This window comes from Hemicordylus capensis, chromosome 3 (genome assembly GCF_027244095.1).
Source record: "Hemicordylus capensis ecotype Gifberg chromosome 3, rHemCap1.1.pri, whole genome shotgun sequence".
NCBI lineage: Eukaryota > Metazoa > Chordata > Lepidosauria > Squamata > Cordylidae > Hemicordylus > Hemicordylus capensis.
The window spans coordinates 216920302-216938287 of record NC_069659.1 but is presented as its reverse complement, the minus strand read 5'-3'; the positions used below and the strand labels follow the sequence as shown (position 1 = coordinate 216938287).

Genomic DNA, 17986 nt, shown 5'->3' with positions numbered 1-17986 from the left:
ATGCTCAATTAGTGATAGGTGAACTCCCCTCAGCTCAGTTCAGAACTGGGTCAGCCGCTACACTGCAGGAATGTGAAAAGGGCCCAGTGCTGACAGCAAGATGCTCACACATTTAGACTGAGAAAGTTCAAGATAATTATACCTCAAGACAAGACATCTGACCAGAACCACTGGCCCACTGGAGAAAGAGATATGCTGAAGCACTTCAAAAACTCATATATAAGCTGTACACTAAGAATTTCTCCAACACCCTCTACTGAAATTATGCCAGTGGATGAAAAAATTCCAGCTATTTGAAGATGCCTGATGTTTTCTATTACAAAGTGAATTATTCAAAAGGATATCTCCAGCTTCCTTTTATAAAGCCATTCCTAACAAGTATCATTAAATACTGCATAGATATGAAATATCAGAATCTTGCCCTCATACCCCCGCTTTCCTCATAGATGTTGCATTGTTGTATTTAAACCTTACAGAGCACAACTGAATCTTTAACCTCTTTAAAATGAAAAAGACAGATTGATAATATCCTAAATCTATTTGTAGCCTGATTATCTTAAAGAAAATGATATAATATTTAAACACACACACACACACCCCTAGTTTGTTTTAGCAGTAAAGGAGGTCACTCCTCAGAGGGTTGCCATAGTAACCAACTCTGGCAATGACTGGAGGAGAAAGGTGTTGCTTGATCTCCTTCCTTAATAAATGGGAATCAGTCACACTATCTCCCCACCCCACCCCCACACACACAATTTCCAGCAAGAAGTGCCTTAGATGACTTTGTTCATTTTGTTGCTAATGCCTACAAGTAACTCATGCATAGAACCAAATATTGAAAGCAGAAAGCCAACTTAAAGGCAAATGGAAACAAAATAAAAACTTAGAATATATTTTAAAAGCAATAATAGCTTTCTTCCTCAGAAAGCTGCTTTGTCACAGTAAAGAATTGATGACTGCATGAGCAACTTTGCAATATGCACAACTGTTTACACGAGGAAGGAGCTGTATTTCCTGTATGGACAGAGTCCTCAAAAGCAAACCTAGATATGAAAATGAGGTACCTTTACTGGCAAGTGAGCCACCTAATGGCGCAGTGGAGAAATGACTTGCCTAGCGAGCCAGAGGTTGCTGGTTTGAATCTCCGCTGGTATGTTTCCCAGACTATGGGAAACACCTATATCAGGCAGCAGCGATATAGGAAGATGCTGCAAGGCATCATCTCACACTACACAGGAGGAGGCAATGGTAAACTCCTCCTGTATTCTACCAAAGACAGCCACAGGGCTCTGTGGGCTCCAGGAGTCGACACTGACTCGATGGCACATTTTACTTTACACTACTGGCAAGTACAGAAAGACTCCTGGGTTCATATTAGTGACAGCACTGAAGTTCAAAACTGGGCATAGTTGGAAATTGATTTCCTCTCAGATTTCCCTCAAGGACATTACAAGTCAAGTCCAAATCCCCTCTGAAGTCCAATCCTTGCTTATAATGGGCTTGCCTAGCATTAGCAATCTGTGACCAAGCAACCCCCCTAACCTTTGGTCCTTGCTTCCCTAAAATGTGCCAGTGTAAAGTGGGGGCAGTGAGGGAGGACTGGTGGCCTGTTTGGACACTCACATAGATATAATGAACTGAGGCGGAGAAGAGAGAAAAGCTTCACCTGCCAAAGGCACAGGAGCAGGGCCAAAATAAAAAGTGCTAACCTACTTAAAGAGAACTGCTGCACAGTAATGTATAGAAAAAGCCTGGTGTGAATCATTAGTGGAGCAGACTTTGCAAAAATGAGCAATTAGCAAAACGTTTAATGTTGCTCAGCTAGACTGCAGTCTTCCTTCTCCACTCATATTTCGCCATAAGTATGAAATGTCAATGGAAAAGATCTTATAAATTGTATTTCTCACAGTTGTCCCCAAATTTTCATTTTATATACCACATGGACAAAAATCACCCCTCCCCTTCCCACAGCACCAAAGATGGGATATTTTCATATTTGTTGTGCTAGATCGTGAACTCAGATCTCAGGTAATAAAAGAAGTGTGCTAATACACCTGTGTAATTCAGTCCCCATCACCTGACAGCTGTATCATCATTATTTATTGACTACTTAGCAAAAATTTTAAAAAATTACATCCATACTGGAAGCACCTTAATGTTATCTCTGCCTTTGGCTGGCTACAGCAAAGCTATAAAGACCTTTTTTAAAGTGCTAATATCACAAAAGCAACATGCTGATAATGTGGTTTAGATCTGCTTCGAAGCAGAAAGGAACGTAAATCCTGTTTAAGAGGGAGCTAAAATAATGCTTCCAACTTATCTGCCAGTAGATACAGAATGTGGAGGAACAGTCCTCTGTTAATGGAAGGATATGGTGTGGAGAATGACAGACTGAGAAAGTACAAGATAATTGAAGATTCTCCCTTCCTTGAATAGGCCTCAATAATCTTTTTAAAATGTCAACCAATTAGACAGATTTTCCTCCCATTTCTACATAGGTGTAAATGAGAAGTTACTCCCATCAAGAAAGTAGTTCTAAATGGAGCTGATGAAGGGATTTTTCCTCATTTAGGTCCATTTTCCATTTACCTAGCATGCAATATTCTGGATACCCAGTGAAATATAGTACCCAAAATGGCTGATACATGTTAGGGTTTATGTAAGCTACAGTAAAGGATCCAGCAGTCAAGAAATACGCTGCAGACTAGCACTTGGTAGGGTTGCAATGAAGGCCTTGGAAAGGATATTTAGATACTGTGACATGTCTATGCTTACAAAGATTAGATTCGTTCAGACAATGGTTTTCCCCATGACACTCTATGGATGCAAAAGCTGGACTTTGAAGAAGCAAGACAGAAAAAGTATTGATGTTTTTTAACTTTGGTGCTGGGGAAGACTTTTGAAGATACCATGGACAGCCAAGAAAACATATGGATCATGGAACAAATCAATCCAGAATTTTCACTCAAGGCACAAATGACCAGGCTCAAACTATCATACTTTGGACATATTATGCAAAAGCCCAGCTCCCTTGAGAAGTCCATAATGCTGGAAAAAGTTGAAGAAAAGAGAAGAGGACGACCAGCAGCAAGGTGGATGGACTCAATTACGACATCAATGAATGCAGCACTGAGAGACCTTAAAGGCCAAGCTGAAGACAGATCATCCTGGAGAGAATCGATCTATGTGGTCGCTAAGAGTCGACACTGACATGACAACACTTAATCAATCAATCAATCAATCAATCAATCAATCAATCAAAGCTACTTCTTAATGTTCCCAAATGCAGACATCACGTGGAATCTTCATTAAGTCTGGCCACATGCAATGTCCCTAAGCTATGCAAGGATGAAGCATAGGGACATTGCATGGAATCAGGTTTATAATTTAGCAGGGGAAAAGCAACTGCCCCTATCCAATCTCAGCACAGGATCCTTCCCATGACTGTTGCTGGTGTACATCTTATTTTTCTTTTTAGTTTGTGAACCCTTTGGGGATAGGGAGCCATCTTCTTTATGTTTTGTTTATTTTTCTGTGAAACCTGCTTTGAGAACATTTGCTACAAAGCAATATATAAATATTCATCGTTGTCATAGTAGTCGTGACATGCATTCCCTCCTGCCCTGTCTGCATTAGTGTCTACTTCTGATTTAGGCTAGATTGAAACCAAGACCAATCATGACATCCAAAGCAAGCAATCTTGGTTTATCCTAAACTACTTATACAAAATAAACCACAATCTCTAACTCACTTCAAACCTTGGTTACAGAATGTGATTTATTTTAAGCAAGTAAGTTAGAATAAACCAAGATTGTTAAGTTCGGAAGTCATGGCTGATCCTTGTTTTGTTCTAACCTAGATGCTCACACGGGCAGGGAATGACAGTGCATGTGCTCCTGAGATTTGGGGACATCACACAGAACCAAGCATAACTGTGACTTGGTGTGATGTCTGAATTGGTCTGTGGGTGTCCTTCTGGGGCTCATGTGCCTCAGACTTGGGGAGTAGGACAACTAGCACTGAAGGGGTCTGTGTTCACCCCTCCAGTGCACAGCTTACTCCCTGGTGTAGGGCCTCACTGCAGTAGTGCACATGCTCAACCCCCTCACCTGAGATACCACCTGCTCTCAAAGGTTGCTGCCCGTTTGATGAGTTCATCTGAAGGAGCTCTGTTCCAGGTGCTGACAATGAGGAAGGCTTGGCTGTCGTGCATATGGGACAGGGCCTTCTCAGTTGTTGCCCCCAGAATCTGGAATGCTCTCTCAATTGTCATCCGCTCCTCAGTCTCCATCACAGTTTTTAGAAAGCATGTGAAATCTTGGCTCTTTGCTGAGGCTTTTATATTATTGTTCCTATTGCTGCTGCTTTGTATCTTGTATGGTTAAATTGCAATTGTTTTTTAATCAGATCTATATTTTTATATTCTAGCTCAGGGTTTCTTAACCTTGGGCCCCCAGATGTTGTTGGACTACAACTCCCAGAATCTCCAGCCACAAAGGCCATGTCTGGGGATTCTGGGAGTTGTAGTCCAACAACATCTGGGGGCCCAAGGTTAAGAAATCCTGTTCTAGCTGATATTTTAGTTGTGTAATTTTTGTAGTCTGGTTTAAACTTTTGTGTGAATATCTTTGAGATTGTTTTAATGAAAGGCGGTATAGAAATGTAACAATAAATAAACAAATAAAATTCCATTCCATCCTTAATGGATGACTCCAAGGATCAAATAGTGTTTATCCAATGAGCTTGCTAAGAAAAACACAGTTCTTTAGCCCAAATATTGGTTTTCGCAGTTATTTTTCAGTGGAAAGGGAGGGGACAGGGAAGCAAATGTCTAGCTCTCAATTCAGGCAAATGTAATATCCTTCATTATTCAATCCAACTTTATTTTGAAAACAATGCTGCTCTTTGATCTTACTTAGGAATACAAAAGAAGTTCTCAAATGTTGCACTACAGAAAGCCCTTCACATACTATTCAAATTGAAGATGAAACCTGTTGGCTAACAAATTGCAATGACTCTGTTTATATACTGAATTGCCTAATAGGATGAGAACATAGAAAGCTGCCTTTTACCGAGTCAGACCCTTGGTCCATCTCGCTCAGTACTGTCTACGCAGACTGGCAGCGGGCTTCAAGGTTGCAGGCAGGAGTTTCTCTCGGCCCTGTCTTGGAGATGCCGGGCAGGGAACTTGGATTCCAGAACCACTTTCTCCATATGATCTGTAGCTTGCGGATTCCCTTTCTGTCTCCTCATAGAAAAAGCCTACCTCAGATTGTTTATACACAAGCACAATGTGTATAAAGATTGTGCTGCTTGTTTAATCACAAGCAGCACCATCAAGTTTTTGTGAATCTTGCCCCGCAATTACAGTATGAAATTCTTCTCAGGCCCATGTTGCAGAGATTGGCCTCTGTCTGAGAAGAAACTAGCTAATTGCATGCTATGCATGAAAACCATGTTTAAAAAAGGATGCTTGGCTCCTCCAGACTATAATTCACAATAATAGCAGGAAACCAAAAGGCATTCATGACAATTGGCAGTTAGTAGTTTCTTCTCTATCTTAAGAATCACAGCTATGGTGGCTCTTTCCATTTGTATTTACTGAGAACAGTGGTTCAGGGCAGATCACTATGCCTTTCCCCCATGCTAGACTGAGAATTCGAGGGGCAGGACCAAGATGGCAGTGAGAGGGCAGCCTTCTTCATGAGCTCTCTTTTCAAGTTTTACCAGTTTAGCTTTTTTCCCTTCTTCTCACCTCCATTTTTCGGCCTGGATTATTGATTTATACTGTTTAAGGTACTGTAGATGTGAGGGCTCAATTGGTGGTTGTTTTAAAGTTTAAAATTACAGCTGGACTGTAATTCTTTGGAGTTCTGGCGGGAGATTGGTTTTAAGAGGAACTAATGGCTAATAAAAAATGAAGATGACCTAGTCCAAAATCTCACTCCCCAGGAAAGGGAAAAGCATCCAAACAACACAGGATCAACAAATTCTTGTCCATGAATGAAACCGAGAACCTGCAAAGTCCTTTCGCTACTCGAAATAGGTTGCAGTTCTGGAAGGGGATGTGCTGCTGCAAAGCTCCGATTTATTGGACTTGAGTAAGTATGTCTCCCCGGAGGTTACGCATACTCACAGCGGGGAGAACTCTTACATAAATCTGATGATATTAATGTATTGACTGAGAATTCTGGGTTATAGTTGCCATATAAAAAACAAAAAGAAATTGATACTTCCATTACATGGTCTTTTGAAGTGAAGAAGATAGGTTCCTTATATTTGTATAAACAATCTTTTTACAGAGATATTTGATTCTCACTTTCTTAAAAATCTAACCAATGATTTGTTTCCAGCGCTGTTTGTTACCTAGTACAGTAGTAAAAAACGTTATCCCACTGCAGATGCCTAAAGGGAAGCACTCAAAAATATTTATTGGGGAGAAAGTAAACATTGGGAGATCATTCCTTTGGAAGCTCTCCTTATCACCAGCTTTGTTAGCTTGACATTTTGATTATGGTTACACATTAAATTCTAATGTGGTTTATTGCAAAGCAATTGTGGATGATATTTAACCGCCAGTTAACTCTAACAATTAGAGAAATGAGAATTGCTTCATGATGGTGATGCTGGAAAGCCTAGCACTTCTGGTACTGCACTGCCTTGATGCCTTTCTTTGCTTAAAATACATGATGATTTAGGTAATCTGAGCTAATCTGTTAGGGGAGCTAAATATGAGGAAATCCTGGTTTTCTGCTGCACCTCTACATTACAAATGAACCAAATTGTTTTAAGACATGCAAACCCTTTGCTATTGTTTATTTATTATATCTTGTTCCTCCATTAGAGCAGTTTACATGAGGCTCACAGTAGTCTCCCACACAGGAAGAGATCAGGTCCATATCTGATTAACTTCAACAGTTCTATAGCACCAGGTATCAGAGCTTTCATTTGACCCTTTGCAACCTCAACTACAGAATACAGTACAGACAGCTACTGTTGACTGATAATCTGTGTTGTCAATTTGGAACACATTACTATTTAGAGGATGATGTTGGAATCTGTGCACTGCTGCCCCCCCCCGAAAGATAGCTACTAATCAAAGGGTGTTTTTTGGTTTTTTTTAGCTAGTTAACTGTTTTGCTTTTAACATCAGTTATTGGGGTAAATTAAATATCATTATTGACATATAAGCGATATTTTGGGAACACATAACAAAGGTAACAAATTAATGTCAGAAACAACAGACATGTATAGTGTGTATTAGATTGCTTTTCCAGTGGAGTCTTCCAATGCATTATTTTTAGCAATCCACAATTAATAACAACCTTAACTGCCCAGATTAATGCTTTCACTCCTGAAAAAAAGAGAACAATTTCTCAGCGATATCATTTTCTATCTGGTCAAGCCTTTGCTTCTACACCAGACCCACAGAGATAAATGTGTATCCTATGAAAATAATTAGCGGGGATGACTCTCCCATCCAATTCAGTTGTTTTGTTCAGTTCATCTCTAGATGCAGCACCTAGATTTGTCCTGTTTTTTATGCACAAGATTTGTGTTGGTATTTAGATTAAACTACTCAGGTGTGAGGCACTGTTTATTTCAGACTAAGAGGTTCCCAGGGTGTTAAGTGAATAATTGTGGGATGGAGAAATACTTTGTTATACGTGTCAATGAGACTATCCCATCATGTTTACTACAAAGAGAGCATAACACAAAATAGTTTGCCCAATCATCCACTCCCTCTTCATTCTTTTGGAGATTTAAAACATGACACAAATTCCTAAGATACTACTGGGTTTGTGAATGACTAGGCAAGCTTATGCAACCAGCCATCAGCCCACCAGGTTGAGGACATTTGAAAATTTGGGAAAGAAAGCAAACACTTGAGTGGGATGGATTCTGATGTGTGGATCTGCTTTTTAATAAAGTATGGGGTTATGTATTAAAAAAAACCTGAGAAAATGTGATGGCTTGGAAGGCTGTAGGTCTGCCTTGAAGCTGCATAGTTTAAATCCCAAGAAAAGGGAAGTCCATAAACTATTTATGTTGAAAGGGACAAAATTCATTCAGTCAGCTGTACATCCAGCAACTCAAAGCAAGGGCTTAAAGAGGCTAGTACACTGGTCTTCAACTGATAAGTCAAGAATGGGTTGCACCACCTTCATTTTATTTTTAATTTTTTTGTTTTTTTAAGAAAAGAAGAAAAATGGGCAGGAGAGAGAAAAGAGAAAGGCAGAGAGAAGATCAACATACATGGTTAAAAAGCATGCAGGATGCAAGTTGCAGGTGGGTGCAAGGTCTGAAAAGGATGACGACTACTGAAGTAGTAGAGATTCAGAGATCACACAAAATATTTTCATTTCTGTGGGATGGCATGGTCTAGCTTTCAGCCAATGATGATGGTGAGAAAGAATTAGCACAGACAGAAAGCACGTATTAATTCTGACAAATGCATTGTCAGAATAATCAAAGATGCTCTAAGAAGTAAGAGGTCGTGCCAATAGTCTCATGTGAGAGTCGGGACTTGGAGATATGCTGATTCCACATGCAGATTATTAATAATCCTAGTTGAAAGAAGTTCTATTACTCTTGAAAGAAGGGAAGGTCAGTATTGCAGCAATTCTATGTACAGCCTCATGTATAGAGAACTTCAGTTTAAATCTATATTAAGACTTTGTTGTCACTAGCACCTACCCATTTATACAGATTTCTTTTAAAAAGTAAATATGGTTAACTGTGAACATGTTATTTCTTATTAAATAGAATTTTTGTGTGGTTTTCTGGCTGGTGAAGGGGCTTTTTCAAACTCAGTGTGTATATTTCCTGAAAGATATTTGCACAGGTAGGAAATCACTTCAGTGGCATTCATCCAGGCCATTTTGGAAATATACAGCTGCTTTCCCTGAGAACTTGACACAATAAAAGAAAAAAACCCCATCGAGTTTGATGCCAGAAATATATCTCTGTTGAAGATGGCGATGAGTGTCCCCCTTCTGTACTCAGTTTGAGGATGAGTTATAATAGCGCAACCCAGTCAGGGATTTGATACTAATAAGTCACGCAGCAGAGTCCAACTCATGTCATAAATCATAAGCCACATATACAGCTCAGCACGGGGGAAACGTATTATGCACAAATTGCAGAGCGGCAAAGTATAAAAGAATGAAAAATAACAGTGAGCAGGTTTTAAAGTAAAATGCACTTGCATCAACAAAATCCAACATTCAGACACGCATACACATATACAAAGTAGGTTAACACAACAGCTGGATTTCAACACCCTACACTGCAAAGGTTATTGTATTCCTCACTTGGGTGCATTCTCAGTTTTGATTTAAGATAGCAAGTTTAATGACATAAATAAATGCAGATTTCCGATAAGAGCTGATCTCCTCCCCTTCAGATATTACATGCAACGGAAGACTATATATAAGCCTTTGCTTCTGCTTTTGCAAACATACAGAGCTTCAAGGATGGAAAGCATAGAACCATTTCAAAATGCCAGTTGAGCAAGCAGGTTTGAATGGCACTACAGAGACCAGAATTGGCTGAAGGAAGAGATGGAGAAACTCCTGCCTTGAATTGTGACCTCATGCCACAGTCTGTTTTTTTGATGTAACTGATTAAGTGGGTTCTGGCCAATGAAAACTTGGCCCACCATCAATTTAGCAGCCTTTTAGATACTACAGCAGGTGCAGAGCAATAACTGGGCAGACACATCCAAAGAACATGCACTGCCCTACCTCAGAGGCTGCCTCGCTCCCCTCCCCTCCCCCACTGGCCAGCTCGCTAGCTATTTCTGCTGCTGCACACCACCATGCTTCTCCCCACAGCATGGCATGCTGCCCATCCCCTGCAGTGCACAGTGTTCCTGCATCCCACTGCTGCTTCCCAGCTGCTCAGGGTTCTGACTGTGAGGAGATTTGGAATAGCAATAGCACTTAGCACTTACATTTATATACCGCTCTATAGCCGGAGCTCTCTAAGCGGTTTACAATGATTTAGCATATTGCCCCCAACATTCTGGGTACTCATTTTACCGACCTCGGAAGGATGGAAGGCTGAGTCAACCTTGAGCCCCTGGTCAGGATCGAACTTGTAACTTTCTGGTTACAGGGCGGCAGTTTTACCACTGCGCCACCAGGGGCTCAATGAGGGAGAACCAGATGGAGTGCAAGCAGTAGGAGCACACCTCCACCTGCGCTGGAGGCAGAGAGGATGCTGCTGTGTTCCCACCATCATCACCACTGGGGGAGGCCACCTGAGTTGGGAGTGTGCCCCCGCCTCCATGGAAGGGCTGCCCGTGAGAACATGGACTGCCCATGCCCTCCGTAAGCCACTGTGCTACAGGACGCTTTGTTGTTTTTGTTGCTAATGAAGACTAATGAAGCTACACATCTGAAAGTGCACCATGTTTTGTAGGGCCTAAGCATAGAGTGAATGAAAGACAACATACTCTTTATCAGGCCTAGGAATCCAGAGAGGCCCAGTCTGGGCTTCAAGACCATTACCATGAGTTAAACCAATTGTTCTAGTAAGAACTAATCAGCCTACTTTCCTTTCACTGCCCCTACAACTAGACTAAATTTGGTTCAAATCGAGGTCCACAAGTTAGATCTCTTGCACCTCAAATGTTCATGCATCCGCCATCTTGGATCAGGTGGATGACATAATCGCAAACTACACCATCGAGGCATCCCTATGTGTCCATACAGCTGTAGCAAATTTGGTTCAAATCAGTTACTGTCCACAGGTTAGTGCACTTGCACCTCAAAAGTTTATGTGTCCGTCATCTTGAATTGGGGTGGATGACATCATCACAATCTTCACCGTTGGGGGTCTCCCTATGTGTCCCTACAGCTATAGCAAATTTGGTTCAGTTAAGCAGTTCACAAGTTAGCCTACTTGTGTCTCCAAAGTTTACATGTCTGCCATCTTGAATCAGTGTGGATGACATCATCACAAGCTTCCCTGTGTGTCACTCACTAAAGCTGTACCTAATTTGGTTCAAATCAGTTAGATAGTCCACAAGTTAGCCCACTTGCACCTCAAATATTCGCGCGTCCGCCATCTTGGATCGGGGTAGATGACATCATCACAAACTATGCCATTGAGGTGTCCCTGTGAGTCACTCACTGTAACTGAACTCAATTTGGTTCAAATGGGTTAGACAGTCTACAAATTAGCTGTCTTGCACCTCAGACGTTCACGTGAACACCATCTTGGATTGGGGTGGATGGCATCATCACAAACTGCATCATTGAGGTATCCCTACAGCTGTACCTGATTTGGCTCATATTGGTCCAGGCGTTGTAAAGTTGATGGGGGTGGGACACACGGACAGACACACAGAAAGTCAGGTGATCTCGTAAGCCTACTGGAAAGTAGGCTAAAAATGAAGCTAAATTGTAGAACATGCCGGAGGGTGTTTATACCATCACCGTCCTTCTCTATCTATATAATTATATGGTGTTTTGTAGATCTTGGAAGATTTGCTGGAGCCAATCAGGAGTATTGTTAGCACAGAATAAGCAACCTGCTGAACTACTTACCCAGGTTGGTCCTCTAGAACCATAGCTTTGTGGGAGCTACACTCACACCAGGCCTCACTTTGTACAGTTTTTTTTGGGGGGGGGGGGCTTTTTCTTCCACTACCCCCAGGGCTGAAGTGAGAGCTGCCCACAGAAAACAACTGAGCAATCCAGAATTTTTGAGCAGCTAAGATTTGACATTTTTAGAAGTGCACCCTATCTGATGCAAGCAGCTGAATGCTGGATCTGGGCATAGAAAAGGCTTGAGGTGGCAAATTAAATAGATTCACCTCTGCAGCAGGTGTTTTTTATGGATGATCTTTGCCTGGAAATCCAAACCAGACTCAGTCCCACCTCTAACGTTCAATATTAGCAGTGAATTAAGCCAGGCTATAATCAGCCAATCTCTCAGCCACAGCCCCTCCAATATGTCATATATAGATATTGTAATGGATTGTATGGTATTGACATTTGCAAAACAATATTTTAAACATTTAAACACCCACACACCCCTGAGTCTTGAACTTTGTGGGAGCGGGAAACCAGCAACAGCTCCAGGTTCAGGGCCCCCCTGGCCAAGTACCTTTGTAGGCTTCGTTGATGGCAGGGGAGGACAGGGCAGCCAAACTGGTAGTCACCGTCTCTCCCCCCACCCCGAATCATGCAGTACCTTTGCCACTGCATCATTGGATGTACTGGCAGAGGCACTCCATTATAGATGGAGGAAGATGATAGTGGCTACCACCACAGTTGCCGTATAGAGCTCTGAAGTATGGCCACTGCCAAGGTAAACCTCCACAAGGATTTGGGGAAAGTTTACTTTGGCAGTAGTGTGAGATATCAAGCTCTTTCCTGGTGTCTGAAGAAAGTACTGCGAATAGATAGAAGAAAATAGCTTTATTCAGACTCACACAAAGCCAGGCTTCAGAGGCCTAGGTTTTCACACTGGATCACTTGCAAAACCTGGCCTGGATTAGCCTCATACACAAACTAGATATAACTTCAACAAAACCATGAACTGCATTTCTAAACACCACAGAGCTCGACCACTGAACTGCAGCCCCATTCCCAGCTTGGAGAGTCTCTCAGCCATCTTTTCCTACCAAGACCTCAGGGGTTGGCCATAATCCTTGGCCAGTGTTGAAGAAGGCTGGCTCCTGACTCTAGTCTGTGAAAGTTGCTATCCAAACACGTCTATACTAAACTCCTGGATTACTCCATTGTTTTCTATGGGCATCTAGAATTTCTATTCTGCTCCAGGGAAGAAAAGAAAAATAGGATGTAGAGCAACTAGGAAGTTCCACCTTCAGCCAATAGGCATTATGACTCTCAAATTACAAGTCCTGGACAGAAAGAGAGATTTTCCTGCATTCCCTGGTGCACTAAAACTATAGGCGTTGTGGTTTGAGAGGGAGACAGGAAGAGCGTGATGAGTATGCCTGCTTACACAGCTAGGTAAGGAGAGACCATTTGAAGTGGTGGCTCTCATATTTAGCAGGGGGAGAGCAACTGTTCCTGTTCCATCCCAGCACAGCATCTTGCCAGTGGCTGTTGCTGGTGCCTACCTTGCGTTTCGTTTTAAAGCCAATGAGCCCCTTTGGGACTGAGAACCATTTTCTAGTTCATTTTGGTATGTAAATCACTTTGAGGGGTGTTTTTTGTTGTTGAAAAGTAGAATAATTATAATAAATAAGTTCTTTCAAAAATTACAGTTCATATAATACTTCCTTGCTGAGGGCATTTCCTATGTAAATGCAGGAAAAACCATCAAAATGTAGCAGCAAACTGGCAGCAAGAGTAGGGAAGAAGAATCATCATAATAATGATGATCAGGAATTGAAATCATGGGGGCAGCAAAAGCCATTGCTGTGGATAGAATTTACAGGCCCCCAATACATCAGTCAATGAATCTGGCCTGTAACTAAGCTCCAAAACATATCTACATGCAAGTTTTTGCCTGCTTCAAGTGCACTGAAGAGGAAAGGAGAACTGGTCTTGTGGTAGCAAACATGACTTGTCCCCTTAGATAAGCAGGGTCTCCCTTGGTTGCATATGAATGGGAGACTAGAAGTGTGAGGACTGTAAGATATTCCCCTCAGGGGATGGAGCCGCTCTGGGAAAAGCAGAAGGTTCCAAGTTCCCTCCCTGGCAGCATCTCCAAGACAGGGCTGAGAGAGATTCCTGCCTGCAACATTGGAGAAGCTGCTGCCAGTCTGTGAAGACAATACTGAGCTAGACAGACCAATGGTCTGACTCAGTATATGGCAGCTTCCTATCTTCCACTGGACGGAAAGATTTTCCCCTTTACCTTTTTTGTTTTTGCCACACCACTGCAGGCAACACAGCAGACAACCCTAGAGTCATTTCCTAGAGCATTCTAGAGCAAAAAGGTATTGACTGGCACATGCTGGCTGCCAGGAACATCATCAGTGCATCACTGCTGAAACTGCTCCTGCTCACAGAGACACACCAAAAAAGAAAAGAAAAAGGAGAAGGAGAAATAATCACCTCCTTCAACACCATTTACCCAGGCTTAAGTTCCAGGTCACCAATGGCAGCCGGACAAGTGGTTAAAGGCAAGACTGATCCATAGTACATAGAGTTGACACTAGATCCCACGGGCAGGAAGCAGCATCAAAAAGGCATTTGTCAGTGCACTCATGTATAATTAACATGTCATAGTGCTATGTCTGGCTATAAATACAACCGGACAACCAGAAACATAAGGAGCTTAAAGAGAACCCAAATAAGCAAAATGATACCAATCAATCCTCCAGTTTTCCAGAATAAAGGGGGGGAAAGACAAAGGATAATTGTGGGGCGAGGGGGGGCGCTGGGAGGGAGGGGAGGCCATGTATTATACATTTGTATCAGGCCCAGATAAATGGTGCTTGGGCATTTCCTGCATGCACTAAGACATGCCAAATTTTTACATTTTTTAAAAGAATGGTATATACACTACACATTTATCTGGATCTTCCAGCACATTTCCAATTACTGTATCAGATTCATGTTCCTTAGCAACTTTTCCTGCAAGTGCTCCATGGTATCATCTATTGTTGACAGTTGCTACATTACAAAGTTTCCCCCTCCCCTGGAGTCTTCGCGGAATAATTTATTCTGTTGGTCACAACACAAAAAAGAAACCTGTCCTGCTATACCCATCCCCAATTTGCAGATTATATGAGATTCAGTGAACTACGTTAAAAGTGAAAAGGAGCTCCAGCTTTTCCTGACTGAGCAATACCTTTAAAAAAAACAACCAAGCCCCCCCCCTTAAATAGGAAGTCCTGTCAGCATCAATAATTGATGCTGAAAAAGAAGAAGATGGAGTTAAGAGAAGCAACATTGTATTACTCATTCCAAGGGCATTCAAATCTAAGGCACTGAAGCACATGAGGTAATTGTACAGAGAAATACCAACAATCCAATTACAAGCAAAGGGTGTCTGTCAAAGGAATAGCTTAATTTTCACCTTTGGTTGTCAAGAGTTCAGCTCTGGGTTCACAGCTTTGCATCCTCACTGAACTACCTGCTAAAAGTGTACCAAAACAGGGAGACGAATGTAATGAACCATTTAACTGTTATTCTATAGACTATCATTTGTAGCAGATGTTTCTTTGGGCCTTTCAAGAGTGGAGGGGGGGAGTAATGTGATATATATACACATACTGCACTCCACAATGCTCCAGATGTAGGGAATGAAGAAATAGGGCTGGATAGTATGGATGGAGCTATGGAGGTATATTATTATTATTTATTATTTATTAGATTTATATACCGCCCTTTCAAAATGGTAGTTTAAGTATGTTGATTGCCATGTTGGATACATCAAGTGTGGCAATAGTTGTATATGGTTCAGGGCCACTAGGGGGCACTGTGTGGGGAGAAGGGGAAGGTTTGGAAAGATAAAATAAAAGTTAGTTTCTGTTTCAGCTCAACATGGTGTCCAGGCTCTTTGCTATCTCCACATCAGTGAAAGAGATGGGTCTAACTCTTTATGAAACAGCAACAGCATCATTTATGATACAACACTAGTATGGGGAAGAGATGCAGCAACTCAGCTCCTTATACATGGCTCAGGGCTTCTTACATGGGAAGGAGACACATTGCAGTGACTTCCATGACAGTCTCATAACATGAGGGGAAGGATTGGGTTTCCCCCCCTCATACACCCTCTAAAAGCTGGCTTCAGAGGTTTGGGGATCCTCCACAGCAGCATTCTTTGAGGTGTGAAAGTTTGTCACTGGAAGGGAAAACCTGCACACATACAACCCATGTGCCTGTGGAAATATTTTGTGAACTTCTTTTGATCTCACACAAGCTTCTTTCTATCACAGGCACAGTTTTCAAAGTTAGAATGTCATCTAGTCTGGTCTCCCAAAGCGGCAGTTAAAAAACCCACACCCATTTGAAATACTTTGTTTTCATTCATATCCAGCTCAAAAGATCTTTTAAATATTTATTTAAATTGAAGATCCTATTGTAACATATAATATTAGCAGCCAGGGTCATCTGTTGAAACTAAATGCTGGGAGAGTCAGGATAGACAAAAAGAAGCACTTCTTTACACAATGTTTAAGCTATGGAATTCACTGTCACTGGATGTGGTGATGGCCATTAATCTAGATGATTTTAAAAGGGCATCTGACAGATTCATGGAGTATAGGGCTATCAATGGCTACTAGCTTTGGTAGCTCTATTCCTCCGTCAGAATCAGAGGTGGCATGCCCCGAACACCAAGGACTAGGGAACACCAAGGGAGGAGGCAGTTTTCCTCTTTCCCCCAGTTACTTATTCGATTTATATACTGCTTTTCATTAAATAATCTCAAAGCGGTTTTCAATATAATTATAACAATGCATAATTAAAATACAAAAGTACAGATAATATCAATATAAAAATAATATCTCTATTTAAAATTTTAATAAAAACACTGATACATAAAACACAAAGCAGCAGCAGTAAAAACACTACTTCCATTTAAAAGCCTGAGTGAAGACCCACGTCTTTATTCCCCCCCCTAAAAACTGTCAAAGAGACTGAGGAGCGGCTGCCAGCTGGGAGAGCATTCCAAAGCCTGTGGGCAATGACTAAAAATGTCCCTGTCCCATGTGCTTGGCAATCAAGCCTCTCTCACCATTGCCACGCCAAACAGAGCCCCCTCTGATGATCTGGTCAAGTGGGCAGAAACCCTTGGCAGCAGGCGGCCCTTCAGATATCCCCCAAACTGTGAAGGGCTTTAAAGGTCAAAACCAGCACCTTGAATTGGATCCAGAAACAAATTGGTAGCCAGTGCAGATTTTTCAGAGTGGGTGTAATATGATTCCAATGGGCAGCTCCAGATACAATCCTAGCTGCCACATTTTCCACTAGTTGTACTCTATGAATATTCTTCAAGGGCAGCCCCACGTAGAGCGTGTTACAGGAATCCAGCCACAACATGACTAGGGCGTGGGCAAATGTGGTCAGATCTGCCTTCTCGAGAAAGGGGTGCTGCTGACGCACTAGCTGAAGCCGTGAAAAAGCACCTCTGGCCACTGCCTCCACCTAAGCTTCCAAAAGCAGAACTAGGTCGAGCAGTACACCCAAGCTGCGCACTTGTTTTTTCAAGAGGAGTGCAACCCCATCGAGAACTAGTTGGATCCCTTTATCCCAATTGGCTCTCCTACTGACTAACACCACCTCCTTCTTGTCTGGATTCAATCTCATCCCATCACAGCCTCCAAGCCCCGATTCAGGTCATCTGCTGCCTCCCTAGGATCAGGTGAAAATGGAAGATAGAGCTGAGTATTATCTGCATATTGCTGACAATGCAGTCCAAGTCCCCAGATTATCTCTCCCAGAGGTTTAATGCAGATGTTGAACAGCATGGGGGACAAGACCAAACTCTGTGGGAACCTATAACCCAATGGCCAAGAAATCAAGTAGTAGCCCCCCAACACCACCTTCTGGATTGCTCCCCCTCAAGAAAGGACCGAAGCCACTCTAAAGCAGTGCCTCCAATCCGCATATTCGAGAGGCAGTCCAGAAGGATACCATGGTTGATGGTATTGAACGCTGCTGAGAGGTCCAGCAGAATCAACAGGGACACTCTCTCCCTGTCAGGCTCCCAGTGTAGTTCATCAAGTAGGGTGACCAAGGCAGTATCCAGGATGGAAGCCAGACTGAAAGGGATCTAGATAATCCGTATCATCCAAGACCCTCTGCAGTTGTGACATCACCACACGTTCTATCACCTTGCACAAAAAGGGGAGGTTAGAAACAGGTATATAATTGTTCAGGTCAGAGGGATCAAGGGAAAGCTTTTTTAATAGGGCCTCACCACTGCCTCCTTGAAGCATGATGGCATCCTGGCAGATTTTGGTACCTTCCCTAGCAGATTTGGAGTTAGTTTTGAGCTTCCTGTGTGCACCTGATTGGCTGCTGCATGAAGAGGAATGCTGGACTGG

The 17986-nt window shown here is 42.2% G+C and overlaps 1 protein-coding gene and 1 long non-coding RNA gene across 6 annotated transcripts in view; one reads left to right on the top strand and one right to left on the bottom strand.

Moving 5' to 3' along the window:
* Window positions 1–8782, top strand: part of LOC128349628 (uncharacterized) — a 30412-nt gene extending 21630 nt beyond the window's left edge. For all 3 annotated transcript variants that reach the window (XR_008318890.1, XR_008318891.1, XR_008318889.1), the window contains exons 2-3: window positions 5953–6101; window positions 8198–8782. This is a non-coding gene — a long non-coding RNA (uncharacterized LOC128349628). The remainder of the gene's footprint in view (window positions 1–5952; window positions 6102–8197) is intronic.
* The window catches only part of NRG3 (neuregulin 3), a 1024900-nt gene that overhangs the window by 817518 nt on the left and 189396 nt on the right, over window positions 1–17986 (bottom strand). The window lies entirely within an intron of this gene.